This window comes from Giraffa tippelskirchi, chromosome 10, assembly GCF_054371585.1.
Source record: "Giraffa tippelskirchi isolate mGirTip1 chromosome 10, T2T-mGirTip1v1.2.pri, whole genome shotgun sequence".
Lineage (NCBI taxonomy): Eukaryota > Metazoa > Chordata > Mammalia > Artiodactyla > Giraffidae > Giraffa > Giraffa tippelskirchi.
Genome location: NC_137284.1, coordinates 161,828,243 through 161,848,484, shown reverse-complemented (window position 1 = coordinate 161,848,484; position 20,242 = coordinate 161,828,243).

Here is a 20,242-nt window from a genome sequence, read left to right as displayed (position 1 = left end):
ATTTTCTTGTAAGAATGAAAAGATTCTGTGAGCTCGGTGGCAGATTTAGGGTACACAACTCCTTGCAAGAATTTGAGAGGGCACGGCAATTCTGTGGTGAGTGACAGCCCCATCTCACAGCTGAGAAAGACTTTTCAGCCTTGAGTGAACTCTCTCCAAGGCCTCAATTTCTTGAAAGCAGCGTCAGAAAATAAGTGTGCTTCTGTGAGCAATTGTAGATTTGGTCATGTGAGGCAAGAAGTAGTCATCTAGTCTCTTTAGTTAGTAGAAAAGTAGAGTATGACTGTATTGGTCACGTGAGGAAGTCCCATGTGCTGATACCCTTCTGCAGGGAGGAGTGATCTGCCAGGAATATACGTAAAGATTTGGCGCTACTTCAAAAAACATTTGAAGCATATCATTCTCTACATTTTCCCCTAATTGATTATAAATAAGGAATGCCATAATAACACTATGACAGATAAAGATCTGAGAGGTGTTGTCTGAAGGGTAAGCTGCAGGCAGGATGCCTGAACGCTGGGAAGCAATTTACGGAAAGAACAAGCTGTCTTCCTTTACCACACCATGGAGTAAACCTAACTCGATCAAATTTTATATGGAAAATGATCACTTTTTTTCTTCTGTGGAATTTTCTTTATTTTTAAAAATCAGATGGTAGATATTTTGCTCAATTACAAGGGTGTAGGCAGATAACAAAAGATGAGCAATTAGGCTTCTGCTGTGTGTGTGTGTGTGTGTGAGTGTAATGCACACACCTGAAATATAGTCATTCTGAATAAATTTCCAGAGACTTGAATCAGGTTGCATTTAGGACCAAAAATAACATTATTTTTTAATCTTTTAACTGAAATAATTTGGCATAATGTCAGATTTAATTATGTGGTCTTCAGAGTCAGGAAAAACTGGGTTCAAACTCAATTTTGGTATTAATATTCCTGCACAACACTAGGCAAGGTATTCCTTCTGTCTCAGCCCTCAGTTCTCCGTACAAAATGTGATCATGTCATTGTTGCAAGAACAGATTTTAAAGCTGATGTAAAGCACAGAGCGAGTGCTCAGTCAATGGCTCCTATAAATATTTTTAAAATTTTTATTACTTGAAACTGTGGACAATATAAAAATATGCATAACCTAATTCATCAGTGCAAATTGGAATTGAAACTTTAGATCTGGTTTTTCAAAACAAACTCACCAGACGGATCTTTCATTTGACTCAAGACTCGGAGTCCAGGGGAGCTCGCAGGACTTGGAGCGGCAACTTCTGTTGTCTCAAGGCTCTTCTCCTCCCTGCTGTTTGGCCCCACATCTTCTCTCTTTTCTCCGCATCTGCCGCTTGTCGACACCTTGATCCCCTTACCTGCAGACAGCTCCGCCTCTCATCCTAAGGTGAAGTCGTGAACGCCAGCCCCCGTGGGGACGCCCCTCCCAGTTCCCTCATGCGGTGTCTGGCGTCCGTCAAAACTATCTGACAGGTGCGTCCTGCTGACAGTCAGGACGTGGGTGCGACAGGCAGGTTTCCCCAAGCCCTCAATGCGCGGAGTGCACAGGAGGCCCGCTCCTTCCCCTTGAATGGAACTCTCCCCGAAGCTCCGTGTCTAAAGCTTTCCCTACCTCAGCAGCGTCTTTTGAGTAGAGAAAGCTTGACAGGTTTCTTAATCTGCAACCATCAAACTTATTTATCTGAGATATTTTGTGTGATATTGTTTCTCTTATTAATGTCTTTCCTTTCTGGTAAATTTGTATGTTATAGGAATTAAATTTAATTCTGGGCTTATTACCCAGAAGATAATGATAAATATGAAAGTCGTTAATAATTTGTTGGCTCATTTTTAAATTCACAAACATATTCATCTTTTTCTCATGAAGAGGTTAATCTCAATTTTTATTTAGTTCATTTTCACATTTGGAACTCTTCCTTTGTTTTAACCAAGTGAAAACACACTGTTTCCAAAATTCTTATTTATGCCTTTTACGTATAGCGACATGAAGTCATTGGAGTAGAATGTTTTTATGCTGGTTATGCCTTAAAAATGAAATAAACATAACAAATTCTATTAACTTGGATTACATGGCAGCCTATATTTTGAATGATCACACAATGATGTCAACATTTCTTATGTTCCTGAGAAGAAGCATTCAGAAACTTTTCTCAGCATCTATTTTAAGCATCACAGAAAGCTTGGAGTGTGTGTAGTAGTCTCTCCATTGCCTGCTGGGACGATTAGATTTACATTGTTCCCAGTAGGAAGCTACGGCACTCTGAGATTTTTTTCACAGCTTCTCTAATGGATACGAAGTGTTCACATCAGAACCGCCAGGGAACAAGCAGGCGGCAATAAAGCAATCAGATGAGGGGTCGCTGACAAGTCCTACTTTCGCTTCCCTGTGACTGGAAACAGTTTGCTCATTTTGGCTTATCTTGCCTTTCACACTGTTTTCTTTTCTTCTTCTTATGGGTCTAATTATTTTTTCCAAGAAAATTGATGATTCAGGAAGAGGAGTGATGGTTTGAGGGCAGTTAGTCTCCAGTGATGGAGTGAGCTGGAGGCCTTGCACATGGACAGCATTTGTGATCTAAAGTGCTCCAAACAGAGGCCAGGCTTCCCGGAACAGCCTGGCCACCCCCTGCTGTTCATCAGGATCAGGGCTGCTGATTGCCAACTGATTAACAGACACTTTTTGGGTCCCTCAGTGTCACCAAGTTGATCTGAGTGCTTTGAAACAGAAGCCAAGTGTGCATGCCTGCGGCAGAGTCTGCACTGACCGGTCCCAAAACCCAGATTTCAGGAGGAGAGGAGGTGTGCGCAAGGGTGCGAAAGACCAGCAGTCACGCTCGGTCCAGAGATCTAGGGCTGAACGAGTGAGCAAGCCCACTTGTCTGGAGGTCCCTGAGCTGTGAATTACTGGCATGGCAGCATCCTAAGGGCACTGGAAGTGTGGGGTGAAGAGGCCAGGTTGCTGAGAATTTCAGTTAAGTAGAGCAAACAAATGAACTGCACTCAGTGCTTCTGCCGGTGAAAATTAGAAACCTCTAAGTCCTGGTGTCAGAGAGTATCCTTGACTTTCAATTCATAGCCTGCATTTTAATGGTATCATAAGATAGACTGAGGACAAGAAGTCTCTTTCTCCTGAAGCTTGTGTCTGGTTGGCCGAGTGTGCACCCTCCTGAAGTCATGCCTGTCAGGTCCACATCGGCAGGATTGTTCCTGCTCCTCAGGCAGCCTCGACTGTGGTCTAGGGCAACCTTCGGACCACAGCCATTATTTGAAGCTGCCAACCATTCAAGCTTGCAAACTATAAATTCCTCATTCACACCCGGAGCTTCGCTGAAGTCTGTCTCTCAGTGCAGCTTAAGCTTGTGCTCACTTCCCACATCGTGATGCTTTGTTTCTTCATCTCTCCAGAGCATTCCATGTCCTCTGACTCGAGCTTCACCGGCTTCCAACTCAGTGCAACAATGCTCTTGGGGGGCCCTGAGGACCCTTCACTGTCTTTACTTCCATGTCCATCTTCCTCAAATTCTGCTTTCTTCTATGCTGTCCTTGGTTGTTGAACATAGCTGGAGAAGTTAATAAACTATAGCCAAAACATCTTGCATTCTCTATGTGGTAAAATGTGATTGTTTCCTTCTTGGAAAAATCTACAGGCTTTGTATCTGCCCAACCCCCTGACCATGACATCTCATTCTGCCTTAATTCTTCATCTGTCGCGTGGTAAGACACTTCTTTCAGACAAAGACAATGTCTTATTTGTCTTTTTATAATAGCATCAGATCAATATCAACAAACAGTACAATCTAATAGATAGAATGTGTTTAGCAAGTATTTATTACATCAGGTAAAAAAGAATGAAGAGAACAGTTTGATTATTGCTAAATAAAACCACCTCCACAGGTGAAAGTTGTGTGATCTGCAACATCTGGTTGGATATTGTCTTGTGTTACAAACTTATTGCTTCTTTTGTGTAAATCTTATCTAAATGCAAGATCTGTAAATTAAATAATGCTATGCTATATTTATCTTGAAATTCCAACATCATTTATCCAATGGCTAAATAATCCATCAAGTCACAGAATGAAAAGGGACTCTAGAAGTGGGTGTAGAGACTAACTACATTGGAATCACTCCGGAGGTTTATGAAACATGATTTCTTGTACTGTAACCAGGACTCCCTGAAACAGGATTTCTGGGGCCCAAATTCATGTGACTTTAAAAATTCCCGATGTAGCTCTGTTCTAAAAATAGGTTTTAAAGCCACAAATTTAGCCCACATTTCACGATTTACAAATGAATTAGCTGAGGGAGGGCCAGGGAACTTCAGCAACTGTCTGAAGTGTCATAGCAGAAAGGATCCGATGTCCCTCCCACTGCTGGCGGACTGACTTTGCCCAGGCCCGGCGGCTCCGCAGACAGACCTCACACCCCCGGTCCCATCTCAGAGCTTCAGGTCGTCTCCGCGCTGCTGCCCACCTGGTGACGCCTGGGCCTCATCTCAGGCTTGAGCTACACTTTCCACCTTGAGGCTTCTTGACACCTGCCCTGCATTCACGCACACACAAGCCGTAAGTTCAGGGAGGCCGTCTCCCTGCCAGAGCGAGCAGGAAAGGAGCCGATGCCCCTTGCCTTCCCCTCTTTAGCAGATGATTTTGGAAGGTGTTTTTTTATGCCCTGCAGAAGGTCCTAGTGACCAGTAGATACTGCCCTCTTGTGCAAAGTATCTCTGTTTTCCCACTTCACTTCCCTTGGTCTTTCATTTCTGCTTCCAAAGTCACTTCCGAGGTAAATAATGTGCACGTAAGTTCTTGCCTTTGGTTCTGTTTTGAGAAAGTGCAGACTCAAATGGGCCCTTCGTGGGAGATTTTGGGGCCAGGTCTAACAGCAACAAGGACCCCACTGCGAGCAGAGTGAAGTGAAAGTCACTCAGTCGTGTCTGACTCTTTGCAACCCCATGGACTATACAGTCCATGGGATTCTCCAGGCCAGAATACTGGAGTGGGTAGCCGTTCCCTTCTCCAGGAGATCTTCCCAACTCAGGGGTCGAACCCAGGTCTCCTGCATTCTACGAGGATTCTTTACCAGCTGAGCCACCAGAGAAGCCCAAGAATACTGGAGTGGGTAGCCTATTCTTTCTCCAGCAGATCTTCCCAACCCAGGAATCAAACCGGGGTCCCCTGCATTGCAGGCAGATTCTTTACTAGCTGAGCTGTTAGCAGAGGCCATGCACTAACATCCCCACTAGGACTCTTCCTTGGTAACTGGAATGGAAGCAGTTGGAACACAGGCCTTGTTGGGCTCTGGAAGTTAGACGATTTAGGAACAACATAAGGGAAACGAACATGGACATAGTTGGCTTTTGTTAACTGCTTGGAAGATTTGAAAAACAGAAAGTGATTGGCTGAGGAATTAGCAACCCAGCCAAGAACCCCTGTGGCTGGTTCTTGAGTGTTGCTAGGGTGGCTCCCAGAGCTCACTGATGTCCTCCAGGAGAGCGCAGAGATGGCAGATCGACCTTGCTCGAGTGTTGAGGAAAGGTCAGGGTTTGGGAGAGGCAGGAATATTAAAGCAGATTTATCATGTGATACCAATATACTCCTTTGAGACACCATGGAGAGCATCCCCTTCAATAAGGCTACTAAGTCGATTGATAAAGAGATGCTAGCATCATATGGTAATGTGGCGTGAATACTGAAGTCTGGGGTTGACAGCATGAGATGAAGCTGAATTGGGTTTTCTGTATCATTTAGGATTACATGGCTCCAGAATGGCAGGGGCCAGGTGGTGGGACCAAACTTTAGAGCAAAGTGGTCGAAATGGCTGAAAAGAACAAGCAAAGCACAGAGGTCTGTGTTTCCAGCACAGAAACAGGTAAACGGCTCACTTAGGGTGTTGTTCGGGTTAGGGAACAAAGAATCAAGTTGTTGCGACTTCTATCTTGTGTTTTCAAAAGGTCGCTTTGTATTGTAGAAAGCAGGATTAAGTAGCAAACATAGGTACAGGAAGACAGCTTGAAGACTTTGAATGGTTGACGTGGGCTAGGGGGTCATGGCCCAGGCCAGTAGAGGAAGTGAGTTGGGTGAAAGGACCAGGGGTGTGTCTGCAAGTAGAGACGATAGAATTTGCTGCAAGACTGGATGCCAGGTAGGGTGGGAATAGGAACCAAGAATAATTTCCATATTTCTAGGTCAAGGAACTTAGAGGATGGTGGCACCAAGAATTGCCAGGGGCCCAGGAAGAAGAGCAGGCTGTGGAGGGAGTGAGCATCCTCCCTGGGACGGGCCACACTGGGGATCTGATCTGCTAACTGTGCAGAGTTAATGATTATCTCAGGAGAACCATTGTTTTTCCAGAGTAGATTCTGTTTCATTTCCGTTCTGAGTTACAATGGATATCTCTAAATCATGAACTTCAGACTCATGGAGGGAATGTTGTATTGGTTTATTGTGTTTGAATGTGCGCTTGCAGTTGAGTGCACAAAAGAAAGAGTCTACATCTAGCTTTATTTTTTTCACAGCTTTTCTGGAATACTTATTTCTCATTTGTTTAAATGATGAGAATCATGACTTGCAGTTGAAAATCAATGTCTATAGCAGTAAGTTAAAGATAAAAATCAATCATTTTTGATTTTACATCTTATTGCCAAGTGCAATCATTTGTTTCAGTAAAGTTCTGGTTTTGATAGATTAAAACATAATTTGATTTGCCTAGTTTATGGTTTTTGCTTTTTTCTTTTATCAGAAGTCAGGCTCGGCTAACATTTGAGTGCTAACTCCTCTTGTCACAGGAGAAGACTGCAATAAAGACATTTACAAACTCAACAAGTAAAAAAGTTTTTTCATGGTTCTTCTCTGGTGTAAATATCAGCTGGCTTTTCCTTTTTATGTTCAATAAGTAAATGTGGAGCCTGTATCTGGGAACCCACTCCAGGTTCCCTTCAGAGTTGCTATCTAGATGATCCACAAATACGCAGGACGTGAGCATCCTGTGGGACAGTCGGGTGCTGTGATTGATATTACAGGGCAAGCACGGGACCGAGCAGACCCTGACTCTCTCAGGGAAAAATGGGATCTTGTCTCAAGTTCTCACAGGCAAAGCAGGCAACAGCTCTGTGGGAAGGAACCTCATCTGTGTGGGCAACTGCTTTCTCTCCTGTGACAAGAAGAAAGAGCAGCCAAGGATTTGGGGTCCAGCACTAATGCCTCAAAATCTGTGGGTTGGCTGCCCAGAAGTTTCCTTTTCTGCCCTCTGAGAAGTTGACTGAATTGTAGGATTATGTGCAAATTTCCCAAAGCTTTCCTTCCTGGCAGCTAGAAAGGCCATGATTCCTCAAGTTTGTTGAACAAAATGATCTAAACTCACCTTTGCTGCTGTCTACTCTTCTGCTCGAGGGCAAGCTTGAAGCTGCCCCTTCCCTTGGAAGGAGGAGCAGCTGCCCACTGATGACTGCATCATTGTTTCGAATGTGTGCATGTGAGCTGGCATATCAAGGCTTCAGGATAATGCAAATCCAAAAGAAACGCTTTGTTACTCTGAGCCACCAGTACTGAAATTGCCTGAGCTGGTTCCCTGAAAGACAATATGGGCTTTGAATAAAATTAGATTGAAATCGCTAGGATACCACACCAGATTTGTGTAAAAACTGGAATAGTGTGGAAATTTTTCCTTAAATGAGTAGTTTATCCATCTGTAATCTGGTGGTAAGGCTGTTACCTACATCTTGGGGTTATCACGAGGATAGATGGGATGATACACACTCCTCATTCCAAATCTTAAACAAACTCCTTGAACTTAAATTGGAATAAAAGGCAGATAAATGGACCTAAAAGCATCGTTTGAATAAATTGACCGTCTTGAAACAAAACGGTGATCAATAAAGGTTTTCGCTTGAATAGCACTGCGGTAAGTTTTAGCAGTTTTCAGTGACACTAAGAGCAACGTGTAGCGTTTCTGGACGCCTGAGATGGGCGTGTGTCTGTGCGCATGCTCAGCTGCTTCGGTCGTGTCTGACTCTCTGACCCCACGGACTGCAGCCCCCCAGGCTCCTCTGTCCAAGGGATTATCCAGGCAGGAACACTGGAGAGGGCTACCATTTCCTCCTCCAGGAGATCTTCCCGACCCAGGGATCAAACCTACGTCTCCTGGGACTCCTGCATTGCAAAGACAGATTCTCTACCACTGAGCCACCTCGGAAGCCTGAATTGGGCATAGAATGGCTAAATATTTCTTAAAGAATTGTTTCTTATTTATTCTTCATTTCACAGTAATTCGACTTGTTACTGATTTTGAAAAAAATTTGAAATAACTTTAAATTCATACGAAGTTGCAGAGAGAGCACAGAGAGGTCCTGTGTATTATAACAAATGTCAAAACCAGGAAAATGGACATTGGCACATGTGTATACTACCCAAAGTCATTTTATCCAAAGTGTAGATTCATGTAACCATCACCTCAGAGTGAAAGGTGGTAAATTCTCCCCACAGGCAATCATCCTCGCAGGGAATGCTTACAATGAGGACTATTGAATCTGACATAAGAAATCTGCAGTACTCACCCTGGCTCCTTCATCCATGAACTAGTTACCTGAGCACGAGTCTCGTTCGCTTCTGCTTTGGGTTCCTCATTTGTTCATGGGTTGGTTGTAACAAGTAGTAGGTGAATTGATGGACACAAAAGTCCTTAGGGAACTCGGGCATAAAAATATCAAGTGTTGTTACCATCTAGCGACCAGAGACCGAGGAATAATACTCACAACCTCCTGAACTTCACTGCAGAACCTGGTTCCTTTTATCACAATGTGCTCTTCTAGCTGTAAAGGGTGGGGCTGAAGACAAGGACTTGTAACTCTATGGACCTTCATCTCCCAGCAAGACTGGCTTATAGTCAAGTGTCAGCTGGTAGTAAGGTCTCTCTCTGTTAGAGTTGCCTTCACAAGCCAGGGTTGAAGTGGTCACTTCTACACAGTGGCCTATAGAAGAAGATAAAAATCTTCATTAACCAAAAATGCGTCTTACATTGACAACCATAGTTGCCTGTGATCTCACTTTGAAATCCATGAGTCAGCCCCATGACCCAAACAGGACGTTCACTCTTCCTCTGACAAACTTTTCATAGCCATTATCAAGCTCATAAAACTGTAAGCTAAATCTTACCAAAATTACTGCACTAAAATCAGAGTATTTGAAACTGTAACATAGTCTTCAACACTGAAAAATGAAAAATTACTCAAATATTCAACCATGGGTGATTTGTTAAATACTTGTTTACAAACTGAACTTTAAATTAAAGACAGTACAGGAAGCATTTATTCACATATAAAAATGTTCACAATGTGCAATCATATGAAAAAGTTTATGAAGCAATATACTTAATATATGTTCATAAAAAGCAATCCAGAAGACTGCTGTTGTGGTTGTTTTTGTTGTTCAGTTGCTCAGTCATGTCTGGCTCTTTGCGACCCCATGGACTGAGGCATGCCAGGCCTCCCTGTCCATCAGCAACTCCCGGAGTTTACTCATACTCATGTCCATCGAGTTGGTGATGCCATCCAACCATCTCATCCTCTGTCGTCCCCTTCTCCTTCTGCCTTCAATCTTTCCCAGCATCAGGGTCTTTCCCAATGAGTCAGTTCTTCGCATCAGGTGGCCAAAGTATTGGAGCTTCAGCTCATCAGTACTTCCAATTCAGGACTGATTTCCTTTAGGATTGACTGGTTGGATCTTCTCGCAGTCCAAGGGACTCTCAAGAGTCTCCTCCAACACCACAGTTCAAAAGCATCAATTCTTCAGTGCTCAGCCTTCTTTATGGCCCACCCTCACATCCATACATGACTACTGGAAAGACCATAGCTTTGACTAGACGGACCTTTGTTGGCAATCCAGAAGATTATGCATCAAATTGTTAGAAATTTTTTCAGATTATTTTCATGTAAGAGAGCAAATATATACTCTTGTTTCCTACAAGGAGTGTATGTTCTTTCTTTTATAACCTGTTGCATTGCTGTTTAGTGTGAATGCAATAAAATTCACTTATTTGAAGTATGAAATTCAATGAGTTTTGCAAACTGTATGCAGTCATGTAAACACTGGCACCAAGATAGAGCCCATTTCTACCGCCTCTCAAAACTGTCCTTGCTTTTCACCATCACACCTTCTTCAGGCAGCCATGGGTCTGCTTCCTGATCTAATTTTGCCTTTTCTAGAATTTCATATTACTGGAATCATATGTTATGCAGTCTTTGTTTTTTCTTCTTCATGTAACATAGTACTTTTGAGACTCATTCATTCACACTGCTGTGTTTATGAGTCCACTCCCTTTTATTGCTTAACCATATAACATTATACAGATATACCATATTCTGCTTATCCATTTACCACGTGAAAGACATTTAACTGTTTTCAGGTTTGGCAATTGTGAAAAAAGCTATTGTGAAATTTTTACACAAGACTTTATAAAAACCTGGAGTACAATTGCTGGGTTATATGGTAAGTGTATTTTCAATTTTGTAAGAAATTCTTAAACTATTTTTTTTAAGTGCACTATTGTATATTCCCAACAGCAAAATATCCAAATTTCCATTTATTCATATCCTCTTCAATACTTGGTTCTGCCAGTCTTTTCCATTTCAGGTGTTCTGTTATTTAGGTAATTGTTTCTGTTCTGTTTTTCATTTTCATCTTCATTTTTATAATGCAAATATCTTTTTATGTTAAAGTGCCTGTTCAAATCTTCCACAAATATTTTAAATCAGATTGTATGTCTTATTAATGACTTTTGAGAGTTCTTTACATAGTCTGGATACAAGTGCTTTATCAGATATATTTTTCTCCCAGTCTGAACCTCGCCTTTTCAGTATTTTTAAAGAGTATCTTTGAAAGGGTAAAGTATTTTAATTTTGAAGAAAGCCCAATTATCAATTATTTCTGTTATGATTTGTTCCTTTGGTATCATATCTAGTTTATCTTTCCCAACAAGGTCACAAAGATTTACTCCTACTTTTTCATGCAGAAGTTTTATAGCTTTTTGTTAAAGTTTACATCTATGATGCATTTCCAGTTAATTTTTTTTACTATATGGTTTGAAATAGGGTAAATATTGTTTTTATTCATATAGACATTCAACATTTTCAATAATATATGTCAAAAACATAATATTTTCTCTATAAAATTACCTTAGCTCTTTTGTCAAAAATAAATTATGTGGATTTACTTCTGGACTCCATTTTGGTCTGTATAGATATCCTTACACTAAAATCTCAGTGTCTTGATTAGTATAATTTTATTATGCACTTTTAAGTCATGTATTTTAAGTTCTCCAAATTTGAAATTTGTCAAAATTGTTTTGGCTGTCTACATCTTTTAAACTAATGTGAAATTTTATAATCAGCTTATAAAATTATACAAAATACTCACTCTCTTGGAATTCTGATTGGAGTCTTGTTGAATCTTAAAATCACTTTGAAGATAACTGACATTTTTCACAATAAGACTTTCAATGAATTGACATGGTATCTCTATTTATTTAAGTCTTCTTTAAATTCTTTCAGTAATGTCTGCTGTTTTCAGGGTATGGATGTTGTGATACATCATTAAACCTGTCCTTGTGTAGTTTATGTTTTACTATGCTATTACATTTGATGTTATCATTTCTATTTTAATTTCCAGTTGTTTATTGCTAGTATGTAAATACACAATTAATTTTTGAATATTGACCTTGTACCCTAAGACATTTGTAAACTTACTTTTTAATTATATTAACCTTTAAAATTGATTTTTTAAGATATACTAGATAGATATTTTTTATATATAGTTCATGGGGTCCTCATGGCTAGTATACTGGAGTGGTTTGCCATTCCAGTGGATCACGTTTTGTCAGAACTCTCCATTAGGACCCATCTGTCTTGGGTGGCCTTACATTGCGTGGTTCATAGCTTCACTGAGTTACGCAAGCCCCTTGACCACAACACAGAGCGCATCCAGTGAAAAGCTGGGCTGGATGAATCACAAGCTGAAATCAAGATTGTTGGGAGAAATACCAACAATCTCAGATAATGCGGATGATACTACTCTAACGGCAGATAGTGAAGAGGAACTAAAGAGTTTCTTGATGAGGGTAAAGGAGGAGAGTGAAAAAAAACAGCTTAGAATTCAATATTAAAAGAAACTAAGGTCATTGTATCCAGTCCCACGACTTCATGGCAAACAGAAGGGGAAAATGTGGAAGCAGTGACAGATTTCCTTACCTTGGCTCTGAAATCACTGCAGATGATGACTGCAGCCATGAAATTAGAAGACAATTTCTCCTTGGAAGAAAAGCTATGACAAACCTAGACAGAGTGTTAAAAAGCAAAGACATCACTTTGCCGACAAAGGTCTGTATAATTAAGGCTCTAGTCTTCCCAGTAGTCATATACAGATGTGAGAGCTGGACAATAGAGAAGGCTGAAGAATTGATGCTTTCGAACTGTGGTGCTGGAGAAGACTCTTAAGAGTCCCCTGGAAAGCAAGGAAATCAAACCAGTCTATCTTAAAGGAAATCAACCCTTAATACTTTTTGGAAGGACTAACGCTGAAGCTGAAGCTCAAATACTCTGACCACCTGATGCGAAGAGCCGGCTCATTGGAAAAGACCCTGATGCTGGGAATGATTGAAGGCAGAAGGAGAAGAGGGCAGCAGAGGATGAGATGGTTGGATGGAATCATTGATTTAATGGACATGAACTTGGGCAAACTCTGGGAGATGGTGAGGGACAGGGAAGCCTGGCGTGCTGCAGTCCATGGGGGTCCCGAAGAGTCAGACACAACTTGGTGACTGAATAACAGCAATGGATAGACAGTTACGTTGTTTGTGAAAAAAGTCATTTCTACTAATTTCTTTTGACTCTGTATGGGTTAAATCTTCCCCCTTAAGGCTCTGGAAAGGACTGCTGTGCAATACTGAATAGAAGCGGTGACAAAGGTGACTCGATTGCCTTAGTACTGACCCTAAAGGGAAAACAATGGTCTATCACTGCTCAGTAGAGTGTTAGCTGTAGGTGTTTCAAAATTTTCCTTCTGTTTATAATTAGCTACATTGCACTGATGTTGAATTTTGTGGAAAAAATGTCATCTGTGCCTTTTCATTCGATTGTAAGGTTTTTGGTTTTGTTTTTTTCTTTTTAGTCTCTCAATATGGTGAACTACATTCCGAGTTCTGGCTGTTAAAACAAACTTGCATAACTCAGGAAGCCTCTAGTTAGTCGTAGCAAATTCTCCCATTTATGTACTGCTTATTCACTTTGCTTACATTTTGGTGAGGACTTTTCTGTTTATGTTCATGAGAGATATTGTTTTCTATAGTTTTCTAGTGATGTTTTGATTTGCTTTTGGTGTTAGGATAATGCTATGCTCACAAAGCAGTAGTTAAGTGTTCTTTCCTCTTCCCTTTTCTGGAAGGGTTTGTGTAGAAGGGTTTTTATGTTTTTTTATTTTTATTTTTTCAATGTTTGGTAGAGTTTACTAGGGACTGGAATGGGGTTTTTCTTTTTTATAATATTTTACCATGAATTCAGTTTTCTCTAATTTTAATAGACAGTGGGATATCAAAGTTATACATTGAGCAAATTTTAGTAATTTATGTTTTTCAAAGAGTTTGTCCACATGCTGTCAGATTTACTAGCATTCACAGTGTCCTTTGTTAATCTTTTATATACACAGCATCTGCAGTGTTGTCCTGTCTGTTCCCCAGTGGGTAATCTATGCTTTTTGGTTGCTTTTCCTTACCCTTGTGGCTAGAGGTTTATTACTTTTATTGTTCATTTCAAAGAGTCAAATTTTTGTTTTTAAATTTCTCTTTTGTTTTATTTCTACTTCACTGATTTCTACTATTTTAATTTTTTCTTTCTCTGATTAGTGTGTGTTTAATTTCTCTTATTTTTTAAGTTTCTCATGGTTGGAGATTTTATTTTTTACCACGTTTATTTGTCATTTAAGTTATTTTAGATTTTGCTGCACATATCCTGAAGCTTTATTGTTTGGTGAATGCATATCTAGGATAGATATTCTATATGCAATGATTTATTTGTAATTATGAAATATCTCACTTTATACCTGATAGTATTCTCTTTTCTGAAGTCTACTTTGATATTGAAATCGTTGATTCAGATTGCTTTTGATTAGTGTTTACATTGTATACTTTTTACTTTTTTATTTTAAAAATGACATAAAATTTTCCTTTTTGCAGAGCATTTTAAAAATTGAGTTATAATAAGTAAAATTCACCCATTTAAGTATACATTTCTGTGAACTTTGACAAGTGCATACTGACATGTAACCACTATCAATATCAGATGTAGAATATTTCCATCAACATTTATAGGAACATTTCCAAAATTCCTTCGTGGTCCTGTGTAGTCACACCTCCTTGTATCACTAGCCCCTGGTCAACACTGATCAGTCTCTATTTGGCGATTTGCCTACTGCAGGTGTCATATTAGAGGGATTACAGAAAACTGAGCCTTAATCTGACTTCTTTCATCTAGAGAGGAGCATCTAAGAGTCATCCAGGCTGTTTGCGCCCTGGGTGCTTCGTGCTGAATTCCCACGCATGCTGTAGACTTCCTCCACCAGTCTCCTTGCCACTTCCCAGGCTGGCAACTCCCGGTTCTGTTAGATTTCCCCCTTGGGCAACCTGATACCACCCTCTTCACAGTTGTTTCACTATACTTGATGCACTATAGAAAAAGCTGTTCACTTCTCTGCTTGTCCTCCTCGTTAGGCTGGGTTCATTGAGTGTGGCTCTGCTATTTATTAATCTTTGCAACCAAAAGGCATGGTTAGTGCCTGGTTGTATTAGTTAAGGTAATGCTGGGTACTAGTACAAATAAACCACAAAATGCCAGCACTTTAAAACAATGAAATTTTATTTTTAACTGAATTAACAGATAACTAAGTTGGTCCCTGGCCATCGGGAAGAAGGTGTCTTTAACATGCAGTTCAGTCACTCAGTTGTGTCTGACTCTTTGCAATCCCATGAACTGCAGCACACCAGGCTTCCCTGTCCATCACCAACTCCTGGAGCTTGCTCAAACTCATGTCCATCGAGTCGGTGATGCCATCCAACCATCTCATCCTCTGTCATCCCCTTCTCCTCCTGACTTCAATCTTGCCAAGCATCAGGGTCTTTTCCAATGAGTCAGTTCTTCACACTGGGTGGCCAAAGTATTGGAGTTTCAGCTTCAGCATCAGTCCTTCCAATGAACACCCAGGATTGATCTCCTTTAGGATGGACTGATTTGATCTCCTTGCAGTCCAAGGGACTCTCAAGAGTCTTCTCCAACACCACAGTTCAAAAGCATCAATTCTTCAGCGCTCAACCTTCTTTATAGTCCAACTCTCACATCCATACATGACTACTGGAAAAACCATAGGACTAGACAGACTTTTGTTGACAAAGTAATACCTCTGCTTTTTAATACGCTGTCTAGGTTGGTCATAGCTTTTCTTCCAAGGAGCAAGTGTCTTTTAAGTTCATGGCTGCAGTCACCATCTGCAGTGATTTTTGAGTCCCCCCAAAAATAGTCTCATCATTTCCCCATCTATTTGCCAAAAGTGATGGGACCAGATGCCATGATCTTAGTTTTCTGAATATTGAGTTTTAAGCCAACTTTTTCACTCTCCTCTTTCACTTTCATCAAGAGGCTCTTTAGATCTTCTTTGCTTTTTGCCATAAGAGTGGTGTCATCTGTGTGTCTGAGGTTATTGATATTTCTCCGGGCAATCTTGATTCCAGCTTGTGTTTCATCCAGCCCGGCATGTCCCATGATGTACTCTAACATTTAACGTGCAGTTAACCATGTAAATAATCAACTCAAAGACTGATCGATGGGCACTCTGTCACCTCAGCTCCTTTAACAGTTGGCTTCCAACTTTGCCCATAGTGTTGACGTTTGGCCATTAGAAGCAAAAAGAGCACAGAGCCCCACAGGTGGGAGGGTTTCCTGGGAAGGACCTGAGAGTAGTAAAGACTATTCCTTCCATATTTGCTTCCAAGAACTAGTGCACACGGCCAGACCAAGGGCAGCCGAGGAATATATCCTATTCTCAGAGTGTCCATGTTGGGCAGCTTCTGCCATGGCACAACCATGGAAGAAAGAGTGTAAACTAAGGTCTGTGACTGTCTCTGCACTGGAAGCCCACTGCATTCTAGCTCAGTTACTTTCTGTGTCCTCAAGGCTGTGTGCCCGTCTCTGGTTCTTTCTACAGCACACAATGGCTACGGGAGGCTTAAGTGCCGACTACTCCAGCTCTTCCTGCTGGAGGTCACTCACACTGGCTGGGGCCTGCCAACGTGGGGAGATTCCCAGAGCCCTGAAGGGGGCTGAAGCACACATCCTGAAGCGCCTGGCTTTATCCGCAGCCTCTCTAATCCCCTCCCCTGGCTTCTGGCATTTCAACTTGAACTGATGGAGAAACAGAAGCCAAGATGCTGCTGACTCCTTGCTCCTCCGCCCCCTCCAGTCCAGCCAGAGGCCCTGCCTTCTTCCTCTTCACGCCAAGAGGCATTTCTCTGCCTGTCTCCTCCTCCCCAAAGCGTGTGCATACCTCCCGCCCCTGATTCCAGAATGACATCTGGAGGCCAGTCTTTGTGGAAGAGAAGAGATTTTAGAAAGACTATCAGTTTAATACTTTCAAAATATTAATGTGTAACATACGTGACAGTGTTAAATAAATTATAAAGCTTGCAAAAAATATGAGGTGGTGTAATATTATTGACAATTCTTTGGAGAAATGAAAGTGGAGAGAAAACATTGAAAGTGGATTTGCTTTTGGCCCAAGTCAGCTCTGGGCTCAGTCAGGATCCCGGGGTGACTCTGGGAGAGCTCAAGCCCACTGTTCAATGCCCCACAAAGTGCCAAGAGTGGCCACATGTCATCTGGAGGCAGAGGCCTGTGAGCCTGTGTGGCAGTTGTCAGGATCACAGGAGCTGTGAGATGTCTCTCTCCATTGCAAACTTGTTTACAAAGTTCTCATGCCCCAGGCCTAGGGCCTGCCAGGGATAGTGCTGAATGTTTATGCTTTGAGATGTCCAAACTCAAGAGTCGGAATGAGTCTCCTTCTCCTTGTTTATCACTCAGACAAAGCAGTTCTCCCATGTCTGCCAAGTCTAAATTCAGATCTGTCCCCAGCATCTCATGTCTCATTACCGAATCACCAAAGCCAAAAAGCCATAGCCAAAAAAGTGCCTAAGCAAATGGAGATTTGGGCCAAAACACCCTCCAGAGCCAAACCTCAAGTTTCTGAAGAAATAGATTTATTTTTAAAATTAACGTCTTTCCAAATGAGATCACAGTCTGTAAAGCATTTACAGTCACAGTCCAAGGAAAGAGGACCAGGGTAAACCTGTGTGCTCAGTGAGAGGTGGTCAGCTCCTCTCAAAAGCTAAATAACAGTCCCTAGGACTGAGGGGATTTGGAGAGACCTTCCTCATGTAATAACTTCTAAAAAAAGAAGACTCTGAAAGGTCTCAAGCACATTCTTAATTAGCACTCAAGCCTGGCAGCCACCTGACTATTTAGTCATCCTTTGATTAATGAGCTCAAATATCTACCGAGTTTGAGAATGTGCCAGGCACTAGGAATGCGAAGATGAGTAAAGTGGGCCCCCTCTTTGGAACGTCCGGGTCTGATGCTAAACAGAGCGATGCTCGGACGCTGTGCTGCCTGGGACAGGGCGCCAGCTCTTTCCGGGACTAGCTTCCAGGCTGTTATGTAACACTCAAGACTGAAATCCTCCTTAGGCTCAAATTCCGCAGAAACAGAGCATTTCGTCCTCCCCACTCTGCCCAGTAGAAGTCACAGAAGTAAACAAAATCCAGCTGACATCCTGGGGTTTGTTTATTTGGTGTTTTGTCTGGGTGGACATTCCTCTATTTGGGGGCACAGACAAATTTTGGAAACACTCTGGTTGGTTGAGTCAAATCCAGAGGCTGAATCTGAAGGTGGTGTGGAGCAGCCCCACTGACTGTGGGCCAGGCCGTCACTGCCCTGGAGTCGAGGCCGCAGTCCCGGCCCTGAGCTACCCGAGGACCAGGAGGGCTGCTGCCTTCTCCAAGGCCCACCACAACCCTTGGTGGCGGCCAGCGCCCTCTTACCGCCCCTCCACAAGGTTCTCAGGCTCAGAGCCTGCTTCCCCCAGCCAAGAAGCCCTCCCCTGAGAAGGGTTTGTCTTCATCTACAGTCCTGAGGACGAGGTCACTCTGCCTGCTCTGGTCGGCAGCCTGAGGCCTCAGATTCTTGTCTGTCCCTCCTTAGCGGCACCCGCTCCACACCCTCGAGCCCAAACGGAGAAGGAGAAGGTCACGCACCACCCGCCATGTCATTTGTGTCCCAGCCTCTGGGGTGTTCATGGCTGTTTTTAAAACCGGGACCACTTCCCCAGGCAGTAAGGACCTGGACTCTCTGTGATGGGGACTGGTAATCACTGTCTTCCAAAAGCCTGAGAAGCTGACCTCCACCCCTCTTTTCATTCCTCTTAATTAGTCCATTATAAGAACTTTGGAAGGAGCCTGAGTAACCCAGAAAACTTTGCAAACTGCCCATCACTAAGTTTTGTTACTTCTCACTTGTGTCCTGTGCTTTCTGACTTCTGATTCCTTGCCAAAGTCTTACTGGTCATACAAGACAGATTTTACACCTAAACATAAAACCATAAGCTCTAAATCTTCTACAAGAAAACATAGAAAAAATATCTTTCTGAACTTGAGGTAGGCAAAAATGTCTCTAGATGTGAAACAAAAACAAAATAACAATAAAAAAAAATCTATCAACCACAAAATGAAATGTGACAAACTTGACTTCATCAAAGTCAACAACTTCTGTTCATAAAAATGCACTTTAAGAGCATGAAAAGATAAAACAGACTGGAAGAAAATATTTACAATGCATATAACTGACAAAGTACTCTAAAATATATAAGAAACTGTAATCAATCTGTAACAAAAAGATAAACAATCAGGCTAAAATAAGTAAAAATTTGAGCAGACATTTCACAAAATAAGATACATGAATGGCCAGTAAGCATGTAACAACTTGCTTGTCACCATTAGTCATCGAAGATAATCAAAAATCACAATGCAATATCACCTCACACCCATAACAATCGGTAATAATCTAAACATCAAGCCTGGCCTTGCATTGAGAATCGAGGCATCTAGACCTTTCATACATCGCTCATGAAGTGCACGATTCTGGAGTCGGTTTTAGAAGAAGGGCAGCGGTTTCTTATAAAATTAAAAACATAACTTATCCAATGATTTAGGCACGTCTCTCCCAGTACTGAAGAAAGAGAACACAAACCTATGTCCACAACAAGACCTGTTTGAATCTCATCTCATTTATTCATAGGACAATATTCCATTGTATGTATGCCCTACATGTTGTTTATCTGTCATCCATCGATGGGCACATGAGTTGCCTCCACATTTTGCTACTGTGAATAATGCTGCTATGAACATAGGTGTTTAAATAGCTGTTCTGGTCTCTGCTTTCATTTCTTTGGGCTATAACCCCAGGATTGGAATTGCTGGATCATATGATAATTCTATGTTGAATTATTTGAGGAATTGCATATCGTTTTCCATGGAGGCTTCCCAGGTAGTAAAGAATCCGTCTGCCGATGCAGGAGATGTAAAAGACACGGGTTTGATCCCTGGGTTGGAAAGATCCTCTGGAGTAGGAAATGTCAACCCACTCCAGTACTCTTGCCTGGATAATCCCAGGGACAGAGGAGCCTGGTGGGCTACAGTCCGTGGGGTCACAGAGTCAGACACGACTGAGCACGCGCGCATGCGTGTCATTTTCCACAGCAGCTGCACCATTTTACATTCCCACATTAACGCCCCAGACTTTGAATTTCTCCTCATCCTTCCCAACACTTGCATTTTCTGTTTTTTGATAATATCTATCCAAATGGTGTAAGGTGTTGTCTCTTTGAGGTTTTGACTTGCATTTCCCCAGAGACTAGTGATGTTGAACATCTTTTTACGTACTTAATGGCCATTTGTATACATTCTTTGGAGAAATTTTTATTCAATCTTCATTGTATTTTGCATGTATATATCAGGTCTTCCCCACACAGTTTGTTGAAAGAACATTCCCAATTGAATGGTCTTGGCACTCTGGTTGAATAGTTCATGATTCAAAAAGAGTAATTTCCCCATCCTCCTGTGTTGATATGTCACACAGTTTTAGACTGATGTTGAAGCTGAAACTC